Source organism: Taudactylus pleione, unplaced genomic scaffold (genome assembly GCF_031769625.1).
Source record: "Taudactylus pleione unplaced genomic scaffold, aTauple2 ptg000040l, whole genome shotgun sequence".
NCBI lineage: Eukaryota > Metazoa > Chordata > Amphibia > Anura > Myobatrachidae > Taudactylus > Taudactylus pleione.
This window is the reverse complement of record NW_028284442.1, coordinates 21913436-21919683: the sequence shown is the minus strand read 5'-3', so window position 1 is coordinate 21919683 and position 6248 is coordinate 21913436. Positions and strand designations below refer to the sequence as shown.

Sequence of the window (6248 nt, the reverse complement as noted above, 5' to 3'; positions counted from 1 at the left end):
TCTGCATCCGGCGCACTTTTCCGTACGTGCGTGGTAGCCTGCTTACTAGTTTATGCTACTGCAATAATCCTCCTTTGTATATTAAAAATCTATGCGGCTGCATGTGGAAGCCTATCCCACCCACTGTTCCTTATGTCTGCAGTAGTGTCAGGTGTTACAGCTAAAACAAACGTGCCATCTTCGTCCGCATGCTACGATGGAGCTAGGAAGTCAGCTTACACACCCACAATCCCATGAGACTAAAGAGTTCCCTGTGATTACATAGTCACTGGCCAGTTTATGCCAAGAAATGCTCATTTCACGGAAAGTGCGGTCTGTCGACAGCTGCATCAATATGTACGCACTAGCAATTTCCGTCTGTGTGCGGATACCTCTTTCGGCGCATGTTCAGAAGCTGATTTCTTTCTTTGGCACATGCACATTATGCTGAAACCCGCGAGATCCATGCACATTGCGACTCAGAATAAGCCCCCAAGTGTGATAATGTTGTCATTGTCCTGGGAGATTAACCTGATGTGAATTATCCAGTGGCCCACAGGCTGCATACACCTGATTTGCAAGAAAGGTCAAACTTTCAGTAGTTCCCCCAAAACTTTCTTTTCGTGTAAAGGAGGACCCCCAGGAGCAAGAAGGCAAACTGCTGTGCGCAACAGCCTGAACATGCCTATCCATACCATGACTGCAGTAAAGTGACCCACCACCTCCACACAAGACTGGATGAACCAATAGTCATGGAAGCCTATCAGATTCTAGGAATCAGTAACATCGCTGGGGTAATATCTATGGGATACTGATGTCTATGCAAAATATAGATACATAGATGCATCGATTCAGTCTGGTGGTGGCAGCTACACATTTCACAGAAATTACTCCTCTTGAGTTAAAGCTACAGATATAATTTAGTGACAAACACAGAGCTGTCCAACAGTTATTATTCCTCCCAGTTCTTTTTCATGAACATGGGCTGGGGAAACCCTGGTTGTTTGGCTCCTGGAATAATTGTAAGAGCTGCATATCATACTGTCCAGGTTACCTCCAATTACATCAATGAAATTCAAATAAAAAATTCAAAAGTTCTGAGAAATGTCCTCCATACTGCAATCATAACCACTGAATCAACTTTGATGAAATCCATTCCGGAAGTCTACATTGCAAAGAAAATTCTCAATTCAGACACTAATGAGGTTACTGTAGTAGCAAACTTTTTTTTTTTTTAATCTCCAGATCAATCTTCTTAAAGGGAATATTGTTAATGAATTTCAGTTCCAAAAAAAAGTTAAACACAGTAAAATATTTGAAATTTAATGTATGTAATGTATGACACTAATGTCTGTACTCTGAGTAAACTGACTAAAGGTTGAGATGTATCAAGCCTCGGAGAGAGTTAATGCTGGCAGTCTTCTCAGACAGTACTCAGTTCTCAGCTTCATCTTTGGATTTTTTCCCGTTTCCTATCTCTACACCTTTCTTCTCTTGCAGCTGCTCCAGTTTACAGCCATCTGGACCTCTCTGTTTTCTTAATGGCTTCCATTATTAAAGTGAGTTTCTCCTCAGCCATTTTTGTGAAATTGTTGTTTTCCTCTTTAGCATTCTGTAGAACGTCCTTCTCATGTTCTCTCTTCTCAGCAAGATTTCAGCCTCATGTAACTTGCGCCTGTCTTCACAGCTACCAGCTTCTTCTAAAGTTTCTTTCAAGGAGCATTCCTTTTTCTTAGGAGAAGCTACTGAGAGATCTGGAGAAGCATCAGTAGATGGAAGGCTCAAGATAAGCTCAAATTCCTGGCCAATGGCACATTTTTTCCAGCTCTTTTGCTTTGATGCCAGCGTCAGACATGACTGAAAGTGATGAGTACCTGGTGCCAGGAAGCTGTCTCTGCTGATGAATACCATGCATGCTCGCAGCAGCAACAAACAAAAGCCCAACTTCTACACGTCATCTCTCTCCAAGGCTTGATCCATCTCCCCCTAAGTCTACTTAGTGCTGCAGTTTAGTAATGGTTGGAGAGCCTCAAATTACCTAAGCTTGTTAAGCGAATGAAACTGAAAGTCAGAAACAGAACCAAATACACACTTTGCCAGTGTCCCCAGATATTAGAATCCTGGCCCTACTGACAAACTGACCATAAAGCATTTTAAGGAGGAAGGATTGAAAGTTAGACATAAACATTGGTATTTAGTCTACTATGTATATAGTACAATTGCTGGCCTATTTTTTTTACCATTACATACAGAAGCTATACTCTATAGCAGAAGGTATCTAGCACTACCTACATATGGTGTGATTGCAAGCAAACTCATGCAGGTATTATTTGCTCAGTGCAAGCATATATGAAATCCCCAGTCCGACAATAGCTATTTCTAATAGTGAATTCAAATCTACAGAAAAAGAAGTGGTGGAGACAGGTATAAATTGGCTAAAAACATATTCAACAATTTTGCCATTTACTTACATAAAGAGATCAAAATGGATTTTTAATTTAATTAATTAGGTAATTATCTGTCCCTTTTCTTTATACTGTATAAAGTAGAAGTGCTCTTTTGTCTGCAATTGCAGATACATTTATTTGGGTAAGTTATTACAAGTGGCGTAACTAGGGTATTTGGAGCCCAGGGCAAATGAAAAAATGTAGCCCCCCCCACGTATGTGTGCACACCAAGAAAGAGGGCATGGTCACATGCCACAAGGGGCGTGGTCACTGAAAATGGGGGGGTGTCACCATGACGCCACCGTTTCTCGTCACTCTGGGAACATTCCTTTCCATTCCATATGCACCTTAATACCCCCAGTAGTAGTGCCCCTCTTGTAATGCCCACTATAATATTGCCCCTTATGCAATGTCCCCAGTAGCAGTGCACCCTGTATCAGTGCACCCTTATACAGTGCCCCCAGTAGTGCCCCTTATGCAGTGCCTCCAGTAGTGCCACTTATACAGAGCTCCTTATACAGTGTTCCTTATGCAGCGCCTCCAGTAGTGCCACATATACAGTGCCCCCAGTAATGCCCCTTATACAGTGCCCCCAGTAGTGGTCCCCTATGCAGTGCTCCAAATAATGCCCCCCCCAGTGGTCCCCCAATGCAGTGCCCCTTATACAGTGCCTCCAGTAGTAGTCGCCCCTATGCAGTGCCCCCAGTAGTAGGCCCCCTATGCAGTGCCCCAATAGTAGCCCCCCTATGCAGTGCCCCCAGTATTACTCCCCCTATGCAGTGTCCCCGTAGTGCCCCTTATATAGTTTTTTATTGTGAATTTGTCAGTGGCTCGGAAGATATACATGTTTGAAATCTTTATATATACTTGTCCTAGTTGGTGCTCTTCAACAACATTTTATCAGATTTGCTTTGTAAGTTACCTGATCTTCATGATCAATCTCTTGTTTGGAAATACACTAATCAACCATGGGACCTCTCCCCGATTATTCTGTAACTAATTGACACATTCATTGTGCATACAGTAGGTGGACTCAAACCAATAAGCTCGGTGACCTCTTAAGATTGATTGCACTAAGGTTTACTGAGTTGTATCGCAGCAAAGGGGGTGAAGAGTTTTGTATCTTTTTTATTTGAAATTTAATCAAACACTTTATAGATGTATTTTTAATTTGACAATAAGAGATTATTTATGTTGAACAGTGGTAATAATTAACAAATACATTTTTATTCCACAACTAGCATTTGCTTGCAGCTTCACTCGCGTGGATGTCTGTTATTGCTCAGTGAAACTAATTTTACAAAGACAGTAGTGGCATCCAATATCGTAATATATATTTTATATTGTGAACACATTGATCACAAAATGTCTTTGTAAACAATATTGTCAGTTTTTCCTTCAGATATTAACACAAAAAGATGCTTGGGCTAGTAACTTGTGAGAAAGATGCTAAACCTACAGTAACACTGTAAGGTTGCAAGTAACATGAGAAACGACTCTATGATACTGTATGTAATATTTGTCTTGTTGCGCCATCTACTGATTTGACACGTATACTGCAACTTCATGAGTCAAGGTAAGCTGCCTGATTAGTGCTTAACATATAGTTGGATGTTCCTTGATTAGTGCTTAATATATAGTTGGATTTTCCTGTGAAATAGATCTTGATATATATTATATATCTATGTGTATATATATATATATATGCATACATATATAACTGTTTGTATTCAGGGTGTGCAATATATGTATGTATTGTAGCACAGGGTATTGAAATGAGGACTCCAGACAGACAGGTACTTGGTAAAGAAGTGTCTTTTTAATAGCAGCAACCACTGCACCTTAGCATACGTGAGCCAAGGCTTGGACACACAGAGACACATAACAGAAAATAAGCAAACAACATAAAAGTAAATGTCTCAGCACTCCTTGTGCTAATGTTTGTGGATTCTCCAGGTCCTGGCACCCTAATGCTAACCACTCCCAGCCTATCACCTGGCCAGTTTGTCCGGCATCAGTAGCCACGAGCATCAGGTGTGTGAGAGTTTTAAACCCTTCCTGTGCTCCAGTGATTATTCCTGCTGGGTCTGTGTAAATGTGAAAACCTGGAATTCCACACCTCCACGGCTAAAGGCCCCCATACATCAGCAATCGATTGTGGCAATTCTGCAATTTGCAATCGATTCTGTAAAAAAAATCTGCAATGTATGGGCTTCACAAATTGCAGATCGCAACCAAAAAGTGATTGGTATTGTTAAATCAGAATGTCCAACATGTTGGATTTCACAGATCGATTAGGGCTATAGATTGCTAGTGTATGGACATGATCAGCAGATTTGCAGATCGTTACTAGTTAAATGATGGACCTTTCAAGATTGGCAGATCTGTGTTTGCTGAAAATGATCTGCAAATCACTGAAAAAGATCTGTAATGTATGGGCGCAGATTGCTAAATTGGGAAATCCTAAAGGTGCACATCCACCAGGCGATGGGGTAACGACAGTCGTTCCCCATCCCCTGTAGTGCCTACACTGGACCATTTGTCGTTCAGTGTAGGCACCCTCCCTCATCCCCGAACATGGTCAATCTGTCATTATTGGCAGATTGACTGGCATGTTCAGGTGATGATTGATGTCAGAAACGACCAACGGGAAAGAGCATCGCTGGTCATTTCCGACATTTTAGCACACAATTTGTGCATGATTAATGAGCGACTGAACGATAATGATGTCGTTATTTTTCAATCGCTCATTAATATCGCCTAGTGGATGTGCGCCTTAAGATCGGGCAATAAATCTTCAAATTGTTCAATTGTGGTCTTCAGATTGCTGATGTATGGGGGCAATAATGCAGAACGCACAGGTTTCACCTCAGCCTCCCTTGGAGAGAGCTGATTCCACCAGAATGTAGGCAATTCAGGTGAGAGACAACCCCTCTGACCACAGTACATATATATATATATATATATATATATATATATATATAAGTTATATAAATATAGTCATTTTGGACTTCAGGAGCCTGTTGAAATTCCGAAAAAAAATACTTTTGTCTCCATAGTTCATAAAAAGTCCCTAAAAGTATATTTGTCCCAAAACAATTATATTTCTATACATCTAGTCATTTTTGGCTTGAAGAGCCTGCACACTGCACGTGCCAAGCGTCAAGCATCTGTTTTTTCCTTTATTGCTCCTCTCCCTGATGTGACATTGAGATAATACATACCTCAGTTTCTTTCTAGGTGACTAAGCTATACATTATTGCAAATGCAATCCAAATTCATCTCATAGTTTTTGTGTGATGCTGAATGAACAGTCAGACAGACAGACAAACAAACAAAAATTCAGAAACAAAAATGTTTGTCTCCATAGTTCATACACAGTCCCAAGGAGCACATTTCTCCAAATAAATTTCTATGTACAGACACAACCATTACAACTTTATTATACTGTACGTATAAATGAAAGAAATTACAATGGTAAAAAAATATGGCTGGAATACCTTTTATAGCTATTATACACACCCCAGCTCCTTCCGGGAGGGAGCTGAATGCCTGCACACTGCGGGGGGCGTGGTCAGACACTGATGCCGGATTGGGGGCGGAGCCGGGGGCTGCACGATCGGGTCATCGTGGCCCCGCCCCCTCTTCACAATGCCAACAATAAAGGCATTGTGAAGCAGGGGGCGGGGCCGCGATGACGCGATTCAGCACAAATCGCGTCATCGCCCCCCGCCGCTCCGGGGATTTCTATTAGTGGACAAGGGGCAGGCGGCAGCCTTTCAGGGGGGTCGGGAGCGGCACTTGATATTCAGGAGGCTCCCG

At 41.7% G+C, this 6248-nt stretch overlaps 1 pseudogene; it reads right to left on the bottom strand.

The window, feature by feature from the left end:
- Positions 1-1413: 1413 nt before the first annotated feature.
- LOC148538419 (stathmin-1-A pseudogene) lies at positions 1414-1834 on the bottom strand (annotated as a pseudogene).
- Positions 1835-6248: the final 4414 nt, after the last annotated feature.